Raw genomic sequence first — 26,950 nt, forward strand, 5'->3', positions numbered from 1 at the left:
TTACATGTTCATAAAACAACCTGAAAGTTCTAAACTGAAGGTTGAAGAACACTTTATTTGTAAGCCAATAAAATCCATGTATGGGTTAATGCAAACATCATAATGTGATGAAATCTTAACGTAATTATTTTCATCAACAACCAAGTGGATTAATGTGCCTACCTCAAAATGAGTGGGAGCAACTAAGATAAACTTGTCTATATAGATGAAATTCTTTTGACAAGTATATGTTACACAAGTCAAAGCATTGTTAACACAAACTTTGACATAATAGATCTCAGAGATATCTCTTACGTGATTGATATCATAACATACCGAGATAGACCCAATGGGACATTAGTTCCGTTCCATAAGTTTAACATTAAATGGGTCCTTACATATGTAACAAAATACTGCTCTCCTTTGGAGGGTAATAGGATAAATGAGATTATTTATTTACGCTTCATTAATTGGAAGCCTTATGTAAGTTTAAGTCTATACTCGTTTAGATATTACTCACATTGCAACACACTAGATATGTCTAGATTAATGTGAAGCATCTAATGGAGTATTACAATATCTTTAAAAGAAACGAGAGACTACAATTTGAAGAAGAAGTGAGAATTAAAACAGGTTTATTACTTTAACTTTGTAATTTCGGGTATATCTTTATGTCAGCAGACAAAACCTATCTCATGGAGGAGTCATAATGGACTGATATCAACAACCTAAGTTATAACGACATAATATAGTCACTAAATGTAACACCCCAAAAAACGGGTTTGGTAATCAAGCCACGTTAATAGTGACGACGGGTAAAATACCGTTAGTGGTAAAAATTAACCCGGTAAATATTAGGTTTTTAAATAAATTATCCTAATATTAAATAAAAGTTATACAAAGGCTTATGGATAAATAAAGTGTTTAAAAGGCCCGAGTTGACGGGACCTAAAATAAACTTAGTCATAAATATTCCCGAACCCGCTAAGCTAACTAGGAATGTTTGACCCGGTTAATAAGAGGGAATATGGATTGTTAATAAGTAGGTTATAACCTACTTAATAATTAACGAAACAAGAGGGACCAAAGTTAGATATTTGGAAAAGTTTAGTTAATTAAAACAAATAATAAAAACACAACACACACACTAAGAGTGTGTGTGTGTGTGTGCGTACGACCAGGGGAAGCTCCCCATGGAGCCAAACCCTAACCTTCAACAAATCTACCAAATTGAAGGTCAATCCAAGACCGAAATCGATGCATGAACGCGTAGAAACGATCACCAAGTCATGGGGATCACAAGGTATGTCACAAAACCTAGATTGGTTGAAGTTGAAATTCGAGACAAGTAGGTTACTTGCAAATAAATTGATGGATTATGATCCAATGATGAAATTAGGAATGATTTTATGTCTAGGAGTAAACCCTAGACATTTACTTGTTGAATTGAGGTTCACAATTGTGAATTTCATGATACTCCATTTATGTGTTAAATGGGTTTTGTAGAAGTAAGATGAACCCTAGAATTATGACTATTAAAATGGTGTTAATTGATTTCCATGAGATGAATCTGAGAATGGTATGCATGCTAGACATAATAGAATTGAAATTATGTTTATGTTTATGTTTAGTAGAAATAACTAGTTATGAACTAGTTGTAAAATGTGTAAAAACAATGTATGCACATTAGGTGTTTGTTAAAATGCCTAAATGAAAACTAAAGTGTTGAAATTAGAGTGAAAATGTGCAATGAATAAGTTGATAAGTCGATTGACTTTAAAAAGTCAAATCGACCAAGTGTATGATCGGATGGTAAATTCGATATAAGAAGAGTAGGATGGAATAGTCGTAAATGATTACGACTAACCTAACCATCTTACAATTACAATGATAGTTTAACGCTTGGCAAGCTAGGTGAAGGCTTGGGAAGGAAGCGGGTCAAACGAAGCAAGAATGACGGAAAAGCATAATTCGGATGCAAGGTAAGTATAGCTTACACTAGTCTTATATTTCAAAATACTCTCTTATCGTATTAGTTATGAATAAGACAAATACAAAATCGAGGTATGATGTTCCGGCGTGTAGACGTACGGAACAAGATAGTCGAACATAATAAGAAACCATGTTGATGGTTTAAAAGGAGTTAAATCGGTAATTCGATCATTTTATGACAAATGAAAAAAAATGAACTTTTGAATGGTTACCTTATAGGGTAAACCAAAACAAACAATAAGGGTAAAACGGTAAATTGGTCATGCGATGACCATAACTATTGGTTTTGAAAGACACGGTAGGACGTAAGCCATGGTAGACTAAAAATCGTTAAGAAACGATTAATAAGTGAAATGACCGCACGGTGTAAACCAGAGCGAGTCATGTAGATGAGATGGTAATAAATATCATCTCGCCAACAAAATCGGTCACTTAGACCAAATGTGTGACAACTCGTATTTCGAACCTACTTTTGTGTAACGTTACGTGATTAGGTGAACCCTATTTGAATAGCATGTTATTTGTGCCTTGTGTGAAATTGTGATTGTTGTTTACATGCTTGCATGACCCACTCGAAATACACAAACCCATCCGGTCCATGTTGTTGGACTCGAGACCTTTAGGGCAGCCCAAGTGAGGATTCGGCCCATCCTCCTCTTAACCGAATTGTACCTAGAATGTTAGTAACATTCTCACAACTTGCAACATTAGAAATCACACAAACCCTAGAAGCTCTCTCTCTCTCTCTCGTTTCCCTTGGAACCGGCGGCAATCTCTAAACTCTCGAAGATCCTCGTGTTCGGATCGTTCTATCCCTCTCAACCGGTTAGTATTTGTTAATTGTTGGATTATCATATGTGGTTATACATGTCTCACATGATGGATTTTAAATGATACATGATTGTTGATAGATGGTTAAGTATTTGCATATGATGATCTAATTCGGTTAGGGTGTATGCATGATAACCGGTTGTGATATTATGATTTAGGGGTATTGATTGGTTTATTGTACACGTGACTTAGGGTTGCATAATAGACTCAAAATTCGTTAATCATACGATCCGATTGTATGTCCCTTATGATATTGAATTACTGTTCTTGGATTGATGTTATTTTCGGTGATATGAACATACTTGAATATTGAAATAATTGTGTTTGATCTGATTTGTGAAACTGCCAAAGATGTTAGCTGATATCACGGAAATCATAAACTGCAACTAAGGAAATCAGTTACAACATGGATTGCGAGTCGAGAACTCACTGTCTCGACTCGAAACCAACACACCGACACAAAACAACACAAACCGAGACCACGGTTGCGGGTCCGGTTGTGACTCGAGACCGTGTAGTCTCGACTAAGAACATGACAACTCGAGACCACCCTGTTGCGACTCGAGACTGTGAAACCAGGACAACCCGAGACCGCCTAGTCTCGACTCGAGACCATTTACACGTACACTTTGTCATTGGGCCTGCACACTGTTACGAGTCCATCTGATTGGGCCGCATAATTGGACTTTGTTTTTGTGAAGCTACTGTTGAACTGTTATGCTTATACGTGAATACGATGGTCAATACTTGTACACTACTTGTTACGAGACGTGTAGAACATACGTGCAATACTTGAATACAAACCTGACTTGTATGATAAACATGCTAGGACGTGGTTGTAGCTTAACTGAACCTTTTCGTGTATCATACCGAGCAATCCCAGGTGAGTTCATTGCATTTTCTCAAGCATGCGTCCCGGTGGTTTGGGACAACTGGTAAACATTTGGAAGGGAAACTCTGGGTAAAAAGTTAAATTGGGTCTTGGTTATTGTACATGGGATCGATCATTACCAATGCTCGATTAGGAGCATTGGGGTTGTCAAGGGGCACACTCCCCGGATACATATGGGCACACTCCCTAGGGTATCTAGCATGAGCAACATCGTGTCGCAACGTTGAATCGCATTAACATACATATGGTAACAAAAATCCGTTAACAAAACCTCGAACTCACCAGCGTAGTCTGACACACTTGTTTGCATGCTTGTAGGTCATTAACGGTTGGAACATGGACTTGCTATCTGGAAGTGCTGGAGTGGTCATGGATCGAGGCTCTTGGATTATCTTACATTTGATACATTGGTTTTAAGTATTATTATGAAACATTTGCTAAACGATTATTTACATGCTTCCGCTACACAACACTTTGGGAATTGATATTATGTTTTATTTAAGTATTTACCATTGGTTCAATGTGATTGGTGGCTCGAACTCTGATGCGTAACACGCCTCGCGGGATTTCCGCAGGTGGGATTTTGGGGGTGTTACAGTTTGGTATCAGAGCCACTGGTTATAGTGAACTAGGTTTTAAAACGTTTTGTAAAACCAGACTATAACCAAACAACTACAAAAATCGATCATGACACTCAGCTCCAGATTGCAAGGTTCGTCTCTCTCTCACTTTATACATTACTTGCTTAGCAGTCACACACTCACAACGTATATGAACTGAAACATTTAACACCATAGTGACTTGATAGTGTGACACTACTCTTCGACTCATGTGAATCATAGACCTGTGATACCATCTGTTGTGTTGTTTGAACGGGGGAAACTTCGAGCGCAAGCTAAGAGGCACTGAGATAAGCATGCAAATTGCCTTATTATTATGGGTGCACACTTAATAATAACGCGGGGTGCATGCAAGTCCCAGTGAGGCTTATCGAGCGTGAGAAGGGTTCTGCCTTATTTTATGTACGAACTTGGTAGTGAATAGATATTAGTGTGATACATGAATTCCACCTTGATCGACTCCTAAATCAGTTCATTTCCAACTATAGAATCATGAGTGGACGAGGACACGGACGTGGCAACATCAACATGACTCAGGCTGAGTTGACTGACTTAATCAATACCCGTGTGGCTGAGGCCTTAGCAGCCTATCAAGCTGGTACGGAATGTACCAAGTACTCTTACTCTCATATCGCGTACACGTCTTTTTCACTTCTATAATGTGTTTCCTTCCGTCATTTAGGTCAGCAAGCGCAACCCCACAACAACCAGCCTACGTGTACATTCAAAATGTTTATGGACTGTAAGCCACAGACCTTCACCGGGACTGAAGGGGCTGTGGGGCTTCTGAGATGGTTCGAGAAAGCAGAATCCGTGTTTGCTATCTGTAACTGTCCCGCTGGGGACAGGGTGAAATATGCTGCGGGTACCTTGGCAGATGGTGCCCTAACGTGGTGGAATGCCCAGGTGCAGTTGTTGGGCATCGAGGCAGCGAATGCCACAACTTGGGAAGACTTTAAGGAACTGATCAGGGAGGAGTACTGTCCTCGGGATGAAGTCCAGAAGTTGGAAAACGAGTACTACGACTTGAAGATGGTTGGATCTGAAGTCGAAGCGTATGTGAAGCGATCGTATGAACTGGCCGACATGTGCCCGAACTTGTCCCGGCCTATGTCTCGGAGGATTGAGTTATTCATCAAAGGGTTGCCTCCGCGTGTGAAAAGCTTGGTCACTGCAGCCCATCTCAATGATTTGACACAGATCGTTCGTCTGACTCATAAGATTGTGGACCAAGAGGTAGAAAGCAATTCGTTACCCCCGCGCATTTCAGCCGCTACTGCTGCTGCACCCACTGCTACTACATCTGCTAATGATAACAAACGGAAGTTGAGCGACTACGACAAAGCATCCAGCGCTGGTCAGACTCAGAAAAGGCCAGACAACAACAGCAACCGCAACATCAGCCAGTCGTCTTCTGTCAATCAAGGCCAGGGAAGTAGCCAAAGTCAGGGTTCATATGCAGGGAGGAAGCCATGGTGTAACAAGTGTGGCTATCATCATTTCGGGCCGTGTGGTCGGACATGTAACAGGTGTGGTAAGGCGGGCCATGAGGCCAGGGATTGTATGGCCTCCCAGCCCAAACACCCGCAGCAACAGAACCAGCAAAACCAGAGGCAACAGGGACAACCACCTCAGCAGAACCAGGGTTTCAGGAAGGGGTGCTATCAGTGTGGTGACGAGGGCCACTTTAAGCGGGATTGCCCTCAGCTAAACTAGAACGCTAACGACAACAACCGCCCGAATAATGACAATGCTGGGAACAACAACAACAACAATGGCAACAACGGGGGTAATGGTGCTCGCGACAGAGTGTTCCAGCTTGGAGCAGGGGATGCCAGGAATGACGGCAACGTTGTAACTGGTACGTTTCCTGTTAACAATTGTATTGCTTCTGTATTATTTGATTCGGGTGCCGATTGGAGCTATGTGTCCCTAGAGTTTAGTCAACGATTAGGGATAACCCCAACACCTTTAGAAGTTAAACAAGTAGTAGAACTAGCAGATGGTAAAACGATAGAAGCCTCGAATGTCCTTTTTGGGTGCAAACTAGATCTCGTGGGTCAGGTGTTTGATATTGACCTCCTTCCCGTTACGCTCGGTAGTTTTGACATAGTGGTAGGCATGGATTGGTTGTCTAAGCACCAGGCAGAAATTTTGTGTAAAGAGAAGATCGTGCGTATCCCTCTCCCTGATGGGGAGACATTATTAGTTCAAGGACATCGTAGTGGGACGATGGTTGGTATTATCTCGGCCATGCATGCGCAGAAGTATCTACAAAAGGGGTATCCTGTAATGTTAGCGTTAGTTACCAACGCTCAGTCTGAAGAAAGTAAGATTGAGGATCTACCAGTGGTGCGAGAATTCGCTGATGTGTTCCCAGAGGAGCTACCAGGGTTACCTCCTCATCGTCAAGTAGAATTCCAGATTGATCTCGCGCCGGGAGCGGCTCCGATTGCTCGAGCCCCATACCGGTTAGCACCTGGAGAGTTGCAAGAACTGTCTAATCAACTGCAAGAGTTGTTGGACAGGGGCTTTATTCGACCCAGTTCTTCGCCTTGGGGAGCCCCAGTACTATTTGTAAAGAAGAAAGATTGGTCATTTCGTATGTGTATTGATTATCGAGAGCTCAACAAGGTGACCATTAAGAACCGCTATCCGTTACCACGCATCGACGACTTGTTTGACCAGCTGCAAGGGTCAACTTTCTATTCCAAGATCGACTTAAGATCGGGTTATCACCAGGTAAGGGTTAGAGAAGAAGATGTCCCTAAGACGGCTTTTCGAACGCGCTACGGACACTATGAGTTTTTGGTCATGCCGTTTGGATTGACCAATGCACCAGCGGTTTTCATGGATCTCATGAACCGCGTATGTAAGCCATATCTCGACGAGTTTGTTATAGTGTTTATTGATGACATCTTAGTCTATTCGAAGAACAGGGAGGATCACGAGCGTCACCTACGTCTCATCTTGGAACTTTTGAGAAGGGAACAGCTGTATGCGAAATTTTCTAAGTGCGACTTTTGGATTCGAGAAGTGCATTTCCTTGGGCACGTTGTTAATGAGAAAGGGATACATGTGGATCCTGCGAAGGTGGATGCAGTTAAGAATTGGGCGGCACCAAAGACTCCGTCTGAAGTGCGACAATTTCTTGGTCTCGCAGGGTATTATCAAAGGTTCATTAAAGACTTCTCGAAAATCGCGCAACCCCTCACCTCGCTGACACAGAAGAACACGGCGTACTCTTGGGGAATGAAGCAGGAAGAGGCCTTCCAGTTGTTAAAGCAGAAACTTTGCAGTGCACCGATCTTGTCGTTACCAGAGGGAACCGAAGATTTTGTGGTTTATTGTGACGCTTCGATTCAGGGTCTTGGTTGCGTGTTGATGCAACGCGAGAAGGTGATAGCTTATGCTTCTCGTCAGTTGAAGGTGCACGAGAAGAACTACACGACACACGACTTGAAGTTAGGAGCGGTGGTATTTGCGTTGAAGATCTGGAGGCACTATCTGTACGGTACCAAATGCACCATCTACACCGACCATAGGAGTCTCCAGCACATCTTCGACCAGAAAGAATTGAATATGCGACAACGACGATGGGTGGAATTATTGAACGACTATGAATGTGCCATCAAGTATCATCCGGGCAAAGCGAACGTTGTAGCTGACGCCCTCAGCAGAAAGGATAATGCACCTAGGAGTGTGCGAGCATTGCAACTCACGATCCAGTCCAACCTTCCTTCCCAGATACGAGACGCTCAGTTAGAAGCGTTGAGACCAGAGAATGTTCGAGCTGAAGCTTTACGTGGCTCGAGGCAACGACTAGAACGAAAGGGAGACGGTGCTTACTACGTAACTGGACGCATTTGGGTCCCATTCTTTGGCAACTTACGAGAACTTGTAATGGAAGAGGCACATAAATCACGCTACTCTGTACATCCTGGATCAGATAAGATGTACCACGACTTGAAAACTACCTACTGGTGGCCTAGAATGAAAGCCCACATAGCAACCTACGTCAGCAAATGTTTGACTTGTGCTAAAGTCAAAGCGGAACATCAAAAGCCCTCAGGTCTACTGCAACAACCAGAGATACCCACATGGAAGTGGGAACAGATCGCCATGGATTTCGTGACAGGACTACCAAGAACTCAGGCTGGGAATGACACCATTTGGGTGATTGTTGATCGCCTCACGAAATCAGCACACTTCCTAGCAATCAAGGAAACAGACAAATTCTCTCAGCTGGCAGCAGTGTATCTTAAGGAGGTGGTTTCTAGGCATGGGGTGCCAACTTCTATCATTTCAGACCGAGATCCGCGTTTCACTTCAGAGTTATGGCAGTCAATGCATAAATCGTTTGGTTCCCAACTCGACATGAGTACCGCTTATCACCCGCAGACGGATGGTCAAAGCGAGCGCACTATCCAAACACTTGAAGACATGCTACGGGCATGTGTAATCGACTTTGGGAAAGGATGGGAGAAACACTTGCCATTGATAGAGTTCTCCTACAACAACAGCTACCATACAAGTATTAAGGCAGCTCCATTTGAAGCATTGTTGTCACACCCCAATTTTCCACGTGTCACCGGTGGGCCCGGTGGGGAGTATAGTGACGTAGTTGGCATCATCATAGACAAACAACACAATATATAAATGCACAGCGGAAGCAAAAGATAAATATATTACATTCCGAATATAAGTAATGTCAAAGTATTACAACGGAAGGTAAAGGATCCACAGGCGGATCAATAAAAGAAAACTGTTCAATAGACTTTAGGCATCTAGGATTTGCAAGATTCCCTAGTAACGCCCCGAGCTCCCAGCCAATTACGCATAGTACCTGCCACTTAACCTTTTGGAAAATACGTCAGTTTACACTGGTAAATACAATTAACTGACTCAGTTTGGAAAAAGAGTTTGAAAAGTGATTCGAGTGCAAACGGCACAAAACATCTTGACACATTGATTAAAATGCACAGAGGCAAAATTAATCTTTATACTTGGGACAATTTTATTAATAAAAATCTTGTATCCGATTTACATGGTTGTCCAACATTTAGGGCCGGTGATTATACAATACAAGCCGGACAAGATTAATCGACACACCACAAATATAATCTCACAAGAAGATAATCTCACGAGTGAGTATACGTTATACATATGCAACAGGAGGTGTTTTGCCTACACCTTGTGCTTACGTCGTGGCCATTCACTTTTTAAAATGAGCCAAGGATATCCAGGACACGGTCATTAACCCCCAATGTTATTTGTTATCAATCAACACAGATTAAAACGGGATTATGCAATTTAATCATCTCCGATTAAACAGTTTCTACACCCGACCAAGCGGTATTTTTATAATACCGTATCCCAAACCCGTATAAGGGAAAATAAGTTAAAAGTATTTACCTGAGCTAGCTCCTGTCTTAAATAGTAAGAATAATAACCCAGCCGTATTCCTAAGTAAGCGTAGGTACAATTTACCGGAAAGCTCTAGTCTGTAACGATGGTATAAATAACTAATTAGAATACTAACGGGTCTTTAATTAAGCCTAAGCTTTGACCGGTTAGTTTTAAGGGCGATACGGTACAAGCGCACGATTAAGCGAAAGACCGGATAGAATGTGATTTAGACCCGGCAAGTTTGAATACTTGTATAATATGGGTATACTAAATACATTCTGGATTTTGAGATAAAAATGATAACGTTTGACCCGTTTCGGTCAATTTACGCAATCTAGTTACGTAAACCGAACCGAACGCAAAAAGGGCGTTACGGGTAACCAAAAGAGTCATATGCAAGTTCCCTGAGATAATATGCTTTAAACATGATATAATATCAGCAAGTTATGTCCTATTATGCCCCGAATGTATTTAAACTCAATTTACGCCTCATAAGGGCATTTTGGTCATTTAAAAGATTATAAAAGAGTTAAATTGGAAATCTGAGTTATAGGTCTGATTTATACAGTAAATATACTTACTTTGGCATATTATAACAGTAGGGTATGACCCATATACCAAACTTGTCATTTAAAATCAAACTATGCACCGTAGGGGTATTTTGGTAATTTCACAAGGGCTAAAAATGCCAAAACTGGAAATCTGAGCTCAACCATTTATACTTACTGTTATTATATGAAAATATACTAAATACATCAGTAGGTATGAGTCTTATATGTTTAAAATGAGTATAACGCTTACTACGCGTTAAAAACGCTTAAAACGCGATTTAGAGCCGTTTCCGGGTTTTTAAAAGAAAGCTGAGATTTTTATATTTCTAGAATGCCCAAAATAATTTATTTAACAAATAAAATCAGTAGAAAAAGGTTTGGAGTCAAAAGAATGTATAAAACTCATTTTATGGCTTAAACGGTCAAAACCGGCGTTAACCGAATCGACTAAGCGATGTATGATCCGATCAGCCAAAAATTAAATAAAAATCATCAAAAATCCCAAAATATTATATAACATCAGTGGGTAAAAAGTTTTATATCAAAACGTGGCCTGAAATAGGTTATACGCGAAATGCGCCGTTTATGTAATTTTAAAATATAGTTATTACGCTATCGGCCATAACTCAAAATCTGGACCACCAACTGGTCTCAAACTTTCGGTGCAAGTTTATATATTAAAAATAAAGATTTCTACTCTTTCACTTTTCCAAAGATCACGTTTTATATCAAAAAGGGCAAAACAGTCAACTTTAAGCATAAATCGGAACATGCAAATGAATCGGCTAAGAATAGACTCGAGATATAAAAATTCCAGAGAGTTTTACCAAAGTAAAAATGGTCAAACCAATACAGATCTCAAACATGCATGTACGAATCCGAATCGATGGTCTACGAAATAGTCGTTTTACAAGACTTTCGGTTCCGATTCGTATCTATACTAAGGATTGTCGAGTTGATCATGGTAAAACACATTCTTATATTCATTATAAAGCTATCTATGATGATCAAACAGATTGCATGTCATCTACATTACCATTTAAGCTATTTTTCACAAAAACCATTTCTGTTGACTTTTTAGAAACAAGTTTGACTCGACAATTAGCATGCATTAAGTGGGAATCAGAGAATACCCTTTTGAGGGTTTGTTTCCCACGTAAATACCAACATATATCTGGTTTCAATTTGAGAAAAGACTGAGTGAAACTCGTTTAATCAGAAAGTCAAAGTGTATGAACAATCAGTTTGACTTTTACTAATAATCGATGCAAGAACGAATTAAGGACTGAATTAGAAGCTTACAAAGCTCCTATTGATGCTTAGTTAACACTAGGATGTTGCCTTGACGTTCAGATTTGCTCCAGGAAGTTGTCTTGAGAGTTTTACAAGTTGGATGTTCTTGATCACAATGCATGAGCTCAAAGAAATGAGCTTTTGATCTGTTTTATGGATGAAATCAGAGGTAGTAGCAAGTTCTCAGTAGCCTAGGCATGCAAGGACTTTCATTGGATCAAAAGAGAGGTGATAACAGCTGTTTACAACTTCAAATTCGGACCCAAAATGGTCATTTTCGCGATTTCTGTTACTGGCAGTCCCACGCGGCCCGCCTGGGCATGTCCAGGCGGGTCGCCTGACCCTCTGATCAGCCAAACAAGTTTCAAACATGGCAGATTTGGTCCCTGAACTTGCATGCGATGTTTCGGCTGCTTATTTTGACTTGTAAACCCCCAAACTTGGTTTTTAAAAACCTTGGGACATTTACCTACATGGTAATGTCCTCGGATAACTTTGCGCTCAACCGAAAAGCCATGAAATTCGATGTTGACGCTTTTAGTCCCTCAAGTACGGTTTTGGCCATAACTTTCTCATACGTTAACGAAACTTCACGAAATTTTTACCACATATTCTAGTGAGTATATTTTAGCATTATAATGCTTCGGGTCTGCCAAAAGTTCACTCAGAGGTATAATTTCAACATGTTGACACTTTTGGCCCCTATAGTTTGTAATCCCTCACTTTTGTGCATTTCTCGCTTCGTATGATCCATGAACCATCCGTTTAAGGTTATGAACATTATGTAGGGTTATCATAGAGTCTATTTATCCATTGTTGACACTTTGGACCCTTACGTTCCATAGTTTTCACTGTTTGTCAATTTTAGTCCCTCTAAAGTATATTTTCACATACCGGAACCTTATGACACGTGTCAAGACATTATTGGACGAAATTTTCGAGGTGCTACATCCTCACCCCCTTAAAAGAAATCTCGACCTCGAGATTTACTGAAATAAATGGGGATATTTCTCTTTCATCGTGGATTCCACTTCCCACGTATATTCGGGACCTCTACGGGCATCCCATTTGACCTTTACAATAGGTATGTACTTCCTTCGAAGCTTTTTCACCTGTCGATCCTCAATCGACAAAGGTTTTTCCACGAACTTCAAACTCTCGTCTATGTGTATATCTGTATGCGGTATAACCAGTGATTCGTCAGCGAAACACTTCTTCAAACTACAGATGTGGAACACATTATGAACAGCGCTAAGCTCTTCAGGCAAGTTTAACTTGTAAGCGACTGACCCGACACGTTCGACAATCTCGAAAGGTCCTTTGTATCTCGGGCTTAGCTTGCCTTTCTTACCAAATAGGATCACCCCCCTTCTAGGGCGATACCTTAAGTAACACTTTATCACCTACTTCGAAGTGAAAATTTCTGCGTCTTGAATCCGCATTCGATACGGGTTTGTCATTATATCACAAGTCTTCCAACCGTTATGTGATAGTGCTTCTTGGCTTATTGGCGAAACATATCCCTTAATCCTTAGGGTGTAATACATTGCGAGTTCCACCAAGCTCCTTAAATAAGCTTTTAGCTCATAAGTTATATGATCTATGATACATTCGATTCCTTCGAATGATTTTTATATATAATCAGAGTTTAACTAGCCTGATACTTATTAATTTGGCACACCCTTCCAGAGTGATGTCTTTGATGAACCTTATTTCTTAACAAGGACTTAGGAGGGTTGCTATTTTCACAACTCTTTGACTTTTCTGCCGAAACCGGCAATCTTACAGATGATCATGGATTTGCCTGATCTTATTCGTTGTTTCCAAGGCAACTATCAGACCGGATGATTGGACTTACCAATCTTCTATTTAGCAATAGATAATTAACATTCCATCTAAGCAAGGTCCCCAAAGGAGTAGCCTTGATACTTATACATCACTATTATAGGAATGCTTATCTTAATGTGAAATGGTTCTTCCAACCATTACTTAAAACTAATCTTAAGGGATAGTTAATTCTCTCAGTTAGTCGAACAATCGACGATCCTGGGCAGCTGATGGAAATTCTTAATTGTTGGTTAATTTGGGTTGTGGTATTCAATGCATAAGCAGAATGAACCGTCTTTCTTAATTAACAATACCGATTTCTTCAGGATATCGAGTTAGGCTATATGAATCCTTTATTTTTAAACTTACTTATTTGGGGTTTCGATTCTTCCAATGATGGTACTAGCTACCTTGAAGGTTTCATAATAGAATAACCTGAAATGGGATATAGATCTTAACTCTACTAGCCTCTCAAGAGGTGAACATGGTAATTCTTATAAGGAAGCTAATTATGACACATAAAGATGTCAGAGATTTCCGTACTCTCAGGCTTTGGCTCATCTATCGCTGTCGGTGTCAGATAAATGACACATCCCCTTTGCCTTTGCAAAGATGCCTAAGTAGAGATACTTATAAGGACATTTTTATATTGGATATCTTCTTTGAATACTACTAGTCGACTTTAGTACAATATGACTATTGGGATATCTTCGGGGATCCCATGCATTAAACCTCCATGCTGATCAGGCATGGAAGCAATCTATGGGACATACTTGGATACGCAAATCCTCATATGGTACTCTTATCAAACATAGTTTGGCATTCGCAGGCGATATCAAACAATGAGAAGAAACAGAGAGAAAAAAAAATAATAATAATTAAAATAACATATGTTGTCGTATTCTATGCGAAGAAAGAGTACCCTTAGATCTTTCGGAAGGATCCCTTGCCGATACGAGAAGAATCGGTTACTAAGGTTTCCTTGGTAATTTATACCTTGTGGCTAATATAAGGTTTACTAGGCTTATGGTTTATGAAGGTTTATTATTATACAAGTGCTTATATTTAATCGAAATGGAAGTTTTCACAAACTAGGCGCCTAGCTCGGTTGGCTATGCGCGCGAAAGGGTGCGGCCTAGACCCAGATTCGATTCCGGGGACGGCCGGTTCTACCATTTTTGCGACTTATCGATTTCTTACAGGAACGGAAAATAGTCCTGGTAAATTTTCTACTTGTAAGTTTTACCTTACACTTAATATATATATATATATATATAGTCCTTATGAATAGTTTTAAAAATTTGATATACTTATAGTTTACGAAGGATTTACTGGTTTCCGAACCAAAATAAAACCCTTAGCATTTAAATTACTGATAAAACGACAAGGAATTGTACCTGATGTCATTATTTATGGGCCAGCTTAGGCACTTTAGGCGCTTTCAATTTTTGGCTTTACTTCCTCCGCCGCATTTCCTTTGACATATTTAGGGCACGTAGTCTTGATGTGGCCTTTCTCATTACAGCCAAAACAAACTGCATTCTTCATGTCCTTATAGTCCAATGCTTTATGTCCCTTAGACTTGCAGATCCCACAAGCCCTGGGCTGTGATTTGGATCTTAGTTCGAACCTGCATTTCCCATAATGGCGCTTCTTGCAGGTCTCACATACTGGTTTCTTGTCAGACTTCTGTTTGTTCTTTTTCTTAGAACTCTGGGAGTTATCTACCTCCCTTTTCCTTTTTATTTCATCCTTTGCATCCGAGGCATGAACGAGATCCTCCTTAAGAGCAAGGAAATGTGGTCCTAGATAAAACTTGGACCGAGCAGCATGGGGCTCCTTTAACTTTTTCACAGCCTTCTTCACAGCTTTTCCAACGGCTGCGTCTATCATATTTTGAAGAACATCTTTGGAAATTCTAAGGTTTACAATTTCAGCATCATTAGCATGTGTCGCGTCATCAATGGCGCGATTGACTGTTATCTTACCCGAGTTTGCCATACTCGATATTGGTTCCTAATACCAATAAAACAATTTCTTAGTTGAAATCCAACAACTGCTATTTTTCACTCTGATGGCCTTAATATATACTAACCATGGTGTCAATCACCTATACAGGCTATTATAGCACTAACATTATTAATGAACGTTATTTAAAATATATTAATACTACTTAGCCTAGGTCGCAAAAGACCATCAATGGCATTAAGGATTTGGACCTAGTCCATTACTTTTCTGACAGAGAATCAAAACGTCACATCTGTCTTTATTATATTAAACAATTTAGGTAGCTTGAAAGCTTGTCATAGGAATATCAGAAAAGAGTGATTCCTATTTAGATATAAAATATCCATCTAAGGTTTGTTGGAGCATTTTCTAAAGTATCATCGGCCAGTTCCTTCTTCGTATAAAATGACCGAAGTCCTACTAAGACGGAGACAACAGTTCTCAACAGTGATCGTTCATTATTGAATCACATGTGTCAGTATCAATTAAATTTCTGCATAAACTGCTTGATAAGGAAAAGTACCTGCTATATAGTTATCCTTCCTAGCATTCATCCGGAAGACTCATGCATTTGTTTTTCCTGGCCTCTCAGGCTTCTTTATAAGCTTTGGGCAGTTGGTTTTGATGTGCCCTTCCTCGTTACAGTTGTAGCATGTGGCGTTCTTTAACCCCTTGCAATCTAAGGTTTTGTGGCCTTTGGTCTTGCAAATTCCACACAATTTAGCGCGTGGGTCTATTGTACATTTTCCAAAATGCTGCTTTTTGCAGTTATTGCATTTGGGTCTGTTATCAGACTGACTCGAGTTCTTCCTCAACTCGGAATCTTTCCCATGCTCCGAGCTTCCCTTCTGCTTCTTGTTAGTTTGATGAGAGTTTTCCTCCTCTCTTTCTCTTCTTCTCTCGCCAGAAGCCTTAACAGACTTAATTCTGATTGCATCTAAGGTGAGAGATAAGGATAAGTCCACCGCGGACCTATATGTGGTTAGCCTAGATGCTTTAACATTTCCTTTTATCTCTGGTGCTAGGCCTCCAATGAAACGCGCTATGCGTTTAGGTTCAGGGGTGACTAAATAAGGAACTAGGCGGGACATAGTGTTGAAACTTGTCACATATGCCGGACAATTCAAATTTTCCATGACCAAAGTCAAGAAGTCTGATTCTATCTTTTCTACTTCATGCTGAGGGCAATAGTTTTCCTTGACTAAAGCAACAAATTGACCCCAAGATAGGTTGTAGAGTAGAACTTTCCCCGTGGCTTGGAGCAATGATCTCCACCATGCCAACGCTTCTCCTTTAAATGATTGTGAAACAAATTTCACAACATCTTGCTCCGCACAACCGCTGATGTCAACAACGGCGTCCATCTCATCGAGCCATGTCATGCAATCGATGGCCCCATTTTCTCCTGTAAGGTCTCTGGGCTTGCAGGAGATAAAATATTTATATGAACAGGTCTTAACTGGTGCCTCTTGATGAAACACAACTTGTCTAGACGGAATACTCCTTTGATTTGACAAGTCATGATCATCGTCCCCCCTTGACTCATATGTTTTAGGAGGGGGCTTACTACGAGCCATAGATAGAGTCTTGGAGTGGGTGTCATTTGATTCATCATTCTGTCGATCGAGAGCTCGAGTAACAGCATAATCTATTATTGCCTGCAGTTCGGCTTCAGTTACATTAATTCCGGTAGTATCATTGCTCTCCTTCAAACGACTGTTAACTTCATCTAATCCAGCCATGTAGCTTGATTGCTACATAATTATTAACAATGATTTATTCAGAGATTGTTATGGAATCATCATCTTTGACGATTTATCAACCATGGTAATATAAGCCATATTGGTTAACTTGTTAGTTATATTTAATTAGTATTTATCCTAGTTATAAAACATTAAGGATATTAAAGTGGCGCATAAGGCCTAGTCACAAGGACAGTTCTAAATTTCTTTGTAAGCCATGATTTCAGAGAATTGAGGCATTTAAGGTTCGAATCACGTTCATTCCCTTCTCTTGACAGGGAGTTGTAGACTTCAATTGTCTTTTGTCCTTTAGGACAATAGGCATAGCCCGTGGGCGTTCCCCTTCTGAGGGATGGTTATAATATGATCATCTTCTCAGATGTTATTAGTCGAGATCGTATGGATCCTACCGACTATTATGCTTGGACCTGGTCCAACACTTTTAGACAGGAGGTCAAGACCACCACTGTCGTTGTCTTATCGGACAACCAGTTTAGCCCGGAGGCACTTCATCACTATCGGATGTTTATAATGTGATCATCTTATAGGATGACACAAGCCATGATTTCTAAATCACTAGGCTAGATAAGAAAATTGGAAGAATCCAATATAAGTTTGATTGTTGTGATTTATCGAATCACATTTGTCAGGAGTGCTAACACGTTCTTAGGCGTTAACAAGGATCTGAATCCCTTGGGTAGGTTTCACCATCTTGGCCGCGTAGGCTAGATTTCACCTTTAAGATTCTTTTTAAAAATGCCTACTGGCAGGGAAGGAAGGATATTTATTTTATTCAGGATTTTATCATAAACCCTAATTTATAAGTTAATAATAGCACAAATGGCCTAGTCGCGTAGACAAGTTTAATTTATAAGCCATGATCGTCTGGGATCGAGGCATTTAGTAATAGCACAAAAGGCTTAGTCACGTGGACAAGTTTAATTTATAAGCCATGATCGTCTGGGATCGAGGCATTTAGTAATAGCACAAAAGGCTTAGTCACGTGGACAAGTTTAATTTATAAGCCATGATCGTCTGGGATCGAGGCATTTAGTAATAGCACAAAAGGCTTAGTCACGTGGACAAGTTTAATTTATAAGCCATGATCGTCTGTGATCGAGGCATTTAGGTGTGAATCAAAGTTCATTACCTTTTCTTGACAGGGAGTCATAGACCACCACTGCCTTTTGTCTTATATGACAATTAGTATGGCCCGTAGGCGCTACATCACTATTGGATGTTTAATAAGTTTGGCCCGTAGGCACTACATCACTAATGGATGTTTTAAATAAGTTTGGCCCGTAGGCACTACATCACTAATGGATGTTTTAAATAAGTTTGGCCCGTAGGCATTAAAAGATAATTATATCCTTATAAGGACTAATAAGGAAAACAATTTTCAGTAAAAGGAGTTTCTTCTTCATCCTATTTCTGAATGCTTTCTCCTTGGATGTTCGTTCCATTTTAGCCGCGGTACGAGACTCAGCGTCTCGGGCTCTGGTGTGGAGAACTCCTATTACGGCTTCTTCGCTTGGCGACGTATCCAATAAAAATAATCGGAAGCAATAAATTCCAGATTAGAATCGGGAGTATTCCTATGTTAAGTCTAGACTCAAGTATGTGCAATTGTGTCACTGAGATTAAACACATTAGGATAGTGTTTAATTCACTCAATGTTGGCTCTGATACCAACCTGTCACACCCCAATTTTCCACGTGTCACCGGTGGGGAGTATAGTGACGTAGTTGGCATCATCATAGACAAACAACACAATATATAAATACACGCGGAAGCAAAAGATAAATATATTACATTCCGAATATAAGTAATGTCAAAGTATTACAACGGAAGGTAAAGGATCCACAGGCGGATCAATAAAAGAAAACTGTTCAATAGACTTTAGGCATCTAGGATTTGCAAGATTCCCTAGTAACGCCCCGAGCTCCCAGCCAATTACGCATAGTACCTGCCACTTAACCTTTTGGAAAATACGTCAGTTTACACTGGTAAATACAATTAACTGACTCAGTTTGGAAAAAGAGTTTGAAAAGTGATTCGAGTGCAAACGGCACAAAACATCTTGACACATTGATTAAAATGCACAGAGGCAAAATTAATCTTTATACTTGGGACAATTTTATTAATAAAAATCTTGTATCCGATTTACATGGTTGTCCAACATTTAGGGCCGGTGATTATACAATACAAGCCGGACAAGATTAATCGACACACCACAAATATAATCTCACAAGAAGATAATCTCACGAGTGAGTATACGTTATACATATGCAACAGGAGGTGTTTTGCCTACACCTTGTGCTTACGTCGTGGCCATTCACTTTTTAAAATGAGCCAAGGATATCCAGGACACGGTCATTAACCCCCAATGTTATTTGTTATCAATCAACACAGATTAAAACGGGATTATGCAATTTAATCATCTCCGATTAAACAGTTTCTACACCCGACCAAGCGGTATTTTTATAATACCGTATCCCAAACCCGTATAAGGGAAAATAAGTTAAAAGTATTTACCTGAGCTAGCTCCTGTCTTAAATAGTAAGAATAATAACCCAGCCGTATTCCTAAGTAAGCGTAGGTACAATTTACCGGAAAGCTCTAGTCTGTAACGATGGTATAAATAACTAATTAGAATACTAACGGGTCTTTAATTAAGCCTAAGCTTTGACCGGTTAGTTTTAAGGGCGATACGGTACAAGCGCACGATTAAGCGAAAGACCGGATAGAATGTGATTTAGACCTGGCAAGTTTGAATACTTGTATAATATGGGTATACTAAATACATTCTGGATTTTGAGATAAAAATGATAACGTTTGACCCATTTCGGTCAATTTACGCAATCTAGTTACGTAAACCGAACCGAACGCAAAAAGGGCGTTACGGGTAACCAAAAGAGTCATATGCAAGTTCCCTGAGATAATATGCTTTAAACATGATATAATATCAGCAAGTTATGTCCTATTATGCCCCGAATGTATTTAAACTCAATTTACGCCTCATAAGGGCATTTTGGTCATTTAAAAGATTATAAAAGAGTTAAATTGGAAATCTGAGTTATAGGTCTGATTTATACAGTAAATATACTTACTTTGGCATATTATAACAATAGGGTATGACCCATATACCAAACTTGTCATTTAAAATCAAACTATGCACCGTAGGGGTATTTTGGTAATTTCACAAGGGCTAAAAATGCCAAAACTGGAAATCTGAGCTCAACCATTTATACTTACTGTTATTATATGAAAATATGCTAAATACATCAGTAGGTATGAGTCTTATATGTTTAAAATGAGTATAACGCTTACTACGCGTTAAAAACGCTTAAAACGCGATTTAGAGCCGTTTCCGGGTTTTTAAAAGAAAGCTGAGATTTTTATATTTCCAGAATGCCCAAAATAATTTATTTAACAAATAAAATCAGTAGAAAAAGGTTTGGAGTCAAAAGAATGTATAAAACTCATTTTATGGCTTAAACGGTCAAAACCGGCGTTAACCGAATCGACTAAGCGATGTATGATCCAATCAGCCAAAAATTAAATAAAAATCATCAAAAATCCCAAAATATTATATAACATCAGTGGGTAAAAAGTTTTATATCAAAACATGGTCTGAAATAGGTTATACGCGAAATGCGCCGTTTATGTAATTTTAAAATATAGTTTTTACGCTATCGGCCATAACTCAAAATCTGGACCACCAACTGGTCTCAAACTTTCGGTGCAAGTTTATATATTAAAAATAAATATTTCTACTCTTTCACTTTTCCAAAGATCACGTTTTATATCAAAAAGGGCAAAACAGTCAACTTTAAGCATAAATCGGAACATGCAAATGAATCGGCTAAGAATAGACTCGAGATATAAAAATTCCAGAGAGTTTTACCAAAGTAAAAATGGTCAAACCAATACAGATCTCAAACATGCATGTACGAATCCGAATCGATGGTCTACGAAATAGTCGTTTTACAAGACTTTCGGTTCCGATTCGTATCTATACTAAGGATTGTCGAGTTGATCATGGTAAAACACATTCTTATATTCATTATAAAGCTATCTATGATGATCAAACAGATTGCATGTCATCTACATTACCATTTAAGCTATTTTTCACAAAAACCATTTCTGTTGACTTTTTAGAAACAAGTTTGACTCGACAATTAGCATGCATTAAGTGGGAATCAGAGAATACCCTTTTGAGGGTTTGTTTCCCACGTAAATACCAACATATATCTGGTTTCAATTTGAGAAAAGACTGAGTGAAACTCGTTTAATCAGAAAGTCAAAGTGTATGAACAATCAGTTTGACTTTTACTAATAATCGATGCAAGAACGAATTAAGGACTGAATTAGAAGCTTACAAAGGTCCTATTGATGCTTAGTTAACACTAGGATGTTGCCTTGACGTTCAGATTTGCTCCAGGAAGTTGTCTTGAGAGTTTACAAGTTGGATGTTCTTGATCACAATGCATGAGCTCAAAGAAATGAGCTTTTGATCTGTTTTATGGATGAAATCAGAGGTAGTAGCAAGTTCTCAGTAGCCTAGGCATGCAAGGACTTTCATTGGATCAAAAGAGAGGTGATAACAGCTGTTTACAACTTCAAATTCGGACCCAAAATGGTCATTTTCGCGATTTCTGTTACTGGCAGTCCCACGCGGCCCGCCTGGGCATATCCAGGCGGGTCGCCTGACCCTCTGATCAGCCAAACAAGTTTCAAACATGGCAGATTTGGTCCCTGAACTTGCATGCGATGTTTCGGCTACTTATTTTGACTCGTAAACCCCCAAACTTGGTTTTTAAAAACCTTGGGACATTTACCTACATGGTAATGTCCTCGGATAACTTTGCGCTCAACCGAAAAGCCATGAAATTCGATGTTGACGCTTTTAGTCCCTCAAGTACGGTTTTGGCCATAACTTTCTCATACGTTAACGAAACTTCACGAAATTTTTACCACATATTCTAGTGAGTATATTTTAGCATTACAATGCTTCGGCTCTGCCAAAAGTTCACTCAGAGGTATAATTTCAACATGTTGACACTTTTGGCCCCAATAGTTTGTAATCCCTCACTTTTGTGCATTTCTCGCTTCGTATGATCCATGAACCATCCGTTTAAGGTTATGAACATTATGTAGGGTTATCATAGAGTCTATTTATCCATTGTTGACACTTTGGACCCTTACGTTCCATAGTTTTCACTGTTTGTCAATTTTAGTCCCTCTAAAGTATATTTTCACATACCGGAACCTTATGACACGTGTCAAGACATTATTGGACGAAATTTTCGAGGTGTTACAATTGTACGGACGGAAATGTCATTCACCTCTCTGCTGGCTTGAGGTGGGTGATAGTCAGATCACAGGCCATGAGTTTGTGCTTGAGGCATCTGAAAGCATTGTGCAGATCCGAAACCGTATGGCCGCAGCTCGCGACCGCCAGAAAAGCTACGCTGACAAGCGTAGTAAACCGCTGGAATTTGAAGTTAATGACCGCCTTATGTTAAAGGTTTCACCCTGGAAGGGTGTGGTGCGTTTTGGGAAACGCGGCAAACTAAACCCTCGTTATGTAGGACCATTCAAAATTGTAGAACGGATTGGAAAGGTGGCCTACAGGTTGGAATTACCGGCTGAGTTGGGTAATGTCCATGATGTATTTCACGTATCGCAGCTAAAGAAGTGTTTGGTTGATGAAACACTAGTGGTACCATTTCAAGAGCTGAAGATAGATGACAAATTGCAGTTTGTCGAAGAACCAATTGAGATTATGGATCGGGAGGTTAAAGTTCGTAAACACAGCCGTATACCGATTGTGAGAGTTCGTTGGAACTCAAGACGTGGTCCAGAGTTCACGTGGGAACGCGAGGACCAGATGAAACTTAAGTATCCACATTTGTTCCCCAAAGACAAGACAAAACCTAGTGAATCTAATGTTAATGCAACTAGTGAATTTCGGGACGAAATTCCCATTCAAGTTGGGGATGATGTGACACCCGCGGAAAATGCACAGCCATCTTGATGTAGCATCGCACCGTTTTGTTATTTACTGTTTGTGGTGTGCTTATCAAATTTCGGGACGAAATTTCTTTCAAGTTGGGGATGATGTGACAACTCGTATTTCGAACCTACTTTTGTGTAATGTTACGTGATTAGGTGAACCCTATTTGAATAGCATGTTATTTGTGCCTTGTGTGAAATTGTGATTGTTGTTTACATGCTTGCATGACCCACTCGAAATACACAAACCCATCCGGTCCATGTTGTTGGACTCGAGACCTTTAGGGCAGCCCAAGTGAGGATTCGGCCCATCCTCCTCTTAACCGAATTGTACCTAGAATGTTAGTAACATTCTCACAACTTGCAACATTAGAAATCACACAAACCCTAGAAGCTCTCTCTCTCTCTCTCGTTTCCCTTGGAACCGGCGGCAATCTCTAAACTCTCGAAGATCCTCGTGTTCGGATCGTTCTATCCCTCTCAACCGGTTAGTATTTGTTAATTGTTGGATTATCATATGTGGTTATACATGTCTCACATGATGGATTTTAAATGATACATGATTGTTGATAGATGGTTAAGTATTTGCATATGATGATCTAATTCGGTTAGGGTGTATGCATGATAACCGGTTGTGATATTATGATTTAGGGGTATTGATTGGTTTATTGTACACGTGACTTAGGGTTGCATAATAGACTCAAAATTCGTTAATCATACGATCCGATTGTATGTCCCTTATGATATTGAATTACTGTTCTTGGATTGATGTTATTTTCGGTGATATGAACATACTTGAATATTGAAATAATTGTGTTTGATCTGATTTGTGAAACTGCCAAAGATGTTAGCTGATATCACGGAAATCATAAACTGCAACTAAGGAAATCAGTTACAACATGGATTGCGAGTCGAGAACTCACTGTCTCGACTCGAAACCAACACACCGACACAAAACAACACAAACCGAGACCACGGTTGCGGGTCCGGTTGCGACTCGAGACCGTGTAGTCTCGACTAAGAACATGACAACTCGAGACCACCCTGTTGCGACTCGAGACTGTGAAACCAGGACAACCCGAGACCGCCTAGTCTCGACTCGAGACCATTTACACGTACACTTTGTCATTGGGCCTGCACACTGTTATGAGTCCATCTGATTGGGCCGCATAATTGGACTTTGTTTTTGTGAAGCTACTGTTGAACTGTTATGCTTATACGTGAATACGATGGTCAATACTTGTACACTACTTGTTACGAGACGTGTAGAACATACGTGCAATACTTGAATACAAACCTGACTTGTATGATAAACATGCTAGGACGTGGTTGTAGCTTAACTGAACCTTTTCGTGTATCATACCGAGCAATCCCAGGTGAGTTCATTGCATTTTCTCAAGCATGCGTCCCGGTGGTTTGGGACAACTGGTAAACATTTGGAAGGGAAACTCTGGGTAAAAAGTTAAATTGGGTCTTGGTCATTGTACATGGGATCGATCATTACCAATGCTCGATTAGGAGCATTGGGGTTGTCAAGGGGCACACTCCCCGGATACATATGGGCACACTCCCTAGGGTATCTAGCATGAGCAACATCGTGTCGCAACGTTGAATCGCATTAACATACATATGGTAACAAAAATCCGTTAACAAAACCTCGAACTCACCAGCGTAGTCTGACACACTTGTTTGCATGCTTGTAGGTCATTAACGGTTGGAACATGGACTTGCTATCTGGAAGTGCTGGAGTGGTCATGGATCGAGGCTCTTGGCTTATCTTACATTTGATACATTGGTTTTAAGTATTATTATGAAACATTTGCTAAACGATTATTTACATGCTTCCGCTACACAACACTTTGGGAATTGATATTATGTTTTATTTAAGTATTTACCATTGGTTCAATGGGATTGGTGGCTCGAACTCTGATGCGTAACACGCCTCGTGGGATTTCCGCAGGTGGGATTTTGGGGGTGTTACAAAATGGGTCAAATGGTGAAGGTATCACCTTTTGACAATAACGACTAATGATTATTGTCGAGTTATATTATTTCAGGAATAAATGTAGAAATGATGTTTGCATCGCTACTATTTAGCGAATATTATAGCAAGGCATTAAATCAGGTCAATACATTGACCCGAGCCAGGTATGTGTAATAGAGTAATGATTCATTGAGAACGTAACGTTCAATGAATATTTAATGAAGTCTTAGATAGACAATGGGTTACTTAAGTGGGTAAACCGAATGTTTTAAAAGAGGGTAGTGGCGTTTTGAAAAGCATATTGACTTTTCGAGCAAGATCATAATTCAAAAGAAGAATCATGGGTCAAACATGCTCTCAAAAGACCTTGTCGTAATTGAAAGACTAAAAAGGACCAAAACGCCCTTGTTAGCTAATTCGAACAAACAACCTTTAAAGGTTGTTTGGAAACAAGTTTTATGATTAAGTAAATACTTAGATTAAGTATAGAAGTTGAAAGAGGTATTATATTAGTCAAACGGTACTATTTGAGTTTTTGCTGTAAAATAATGATTCGAGAGGTAAAATTTGGTTTATATAGATCACCACATCAAACCCGCCATAAACACAATTGTGGTGGGAGATTATAGGATAAGAAATGTGGTGATGAAATGCTAGAAACAATCGAAAGCGATTTTAGGCTCGAAAGTGCTTAAATACCCTTAACGGGTCAAAATAAGCATACAAGCGAAAACGGGTTTAAATTGTGTAATAAACCTATGATTAGAACCTAATATGGTAGGTAACATTAATTTATAGAAGTGTATGTAATATAGGAATCAAACAAATACGTTTGTTTGATAAAATACATAAACGGGTTAAAATTCGGTAAAAAGGTAACAAGTCAAAGGCTTAGAAGTCTCAAAATTTCTTATGTTGGATGTAGGATTTTAACTCCATAAGATGGAGGATTAAATTACAGACGCGTAGGAAAAAGAATCGGGTAAAACGGATCAATAACGAAGAAGTTATGGCCGTTTCCGTAAAAACTGGCATAGCTGCTCTGAACTGCAACCTGCTGGAAACTGGTTTCCCAGGCGACACGCGAAGGAACAACCTGGTTCCTCCGCGACACGCGATAGAACCCTGAATTAGTGAAAAATTTTTATTTTAATCAGTTTCGCTTCCCGGACTCGTTTAAATATGTTCTAAGTTACATATGACTAATCCAACTCATGTTTTATGAGTTTCAGGTATGATTTTAGCACCGGAGGATGATCAAGCACAACGAAGAACCGAACACGATCAAGAAATAAGCTTCCGCACTATGTATCGTTGTTTTGTTAAATGACGAACTCAAACATGTTATCTTGTATAGTTTTAATTCTGTAAATAAAGTTTAATGAAACCCGTATTTTCAATGTATTGAAATTCTAATTACCCGTTTATTTTCGTAAATTATACGAAAATTGTTAAATAATAATAAGGGTGTTACACTAAATGTTGTTGGAAATTTATCAGTGGACTCATAAGTTCATTAACTCCATATAATTAATGTTTTGAAGACTTAGTGTGATAAAGTCAGCTACCATGACTCCTTGAACAGTAACAGTTCAAGAGGTGCTGCATTAAATTTCGATACACAATTAATTATTCGTTTATGAACGAATTGAGGAAACTAAGTTTTGTATCGAATACATTCATGATATGCTTAAGGATCCTATAACTGAAGGGCTATTACCCATAAGTCTTATTAAGAGAGCTCATAGACGGGTATTAATAAATGGTCGTGCGCAATTGCATATCGTACTATGAATGACTAAGTA

General features: G+C 39.5%; 1 long non-coding RNA gene across 1 annotated transcript; it reads left to right on the forward strand.

Annotated features, from left to right (window-relative positions):
• Positions 1 to 1,922: 1,922 nt before the first annotated feature.
• On the forward strand, positions 1,923 to 26,532 carry LOC110917396. Its single transcript, XR_002580539.1, has 3 exons — positions 1,923 to 1,961; positions 25,219 to 25,309; positions 26,378 to 26,532. It is a non-coding gene; the product is annotated as an uncharacterized LOC110917396 (long non-coding RNA).
• Positions 26,533 to 26,950: the final 418 nt, after the last annotated feature.

The sequence above is a fragment of the Helianthus annuus genome, chromosome 12 (genome assembly GCF_002127325.2).
Source record: "Helianthus annuus cultivar XRQ/B chromosome 12, HanXRQr2.0-SUNRISE, whole genome shotgun sequence".
NCBI lineage: Eukaryota > Viridiplantae > Streptophyta > Magnoliopsida > Asterales > Asteraceae > Helianthus > Helianthus annuus.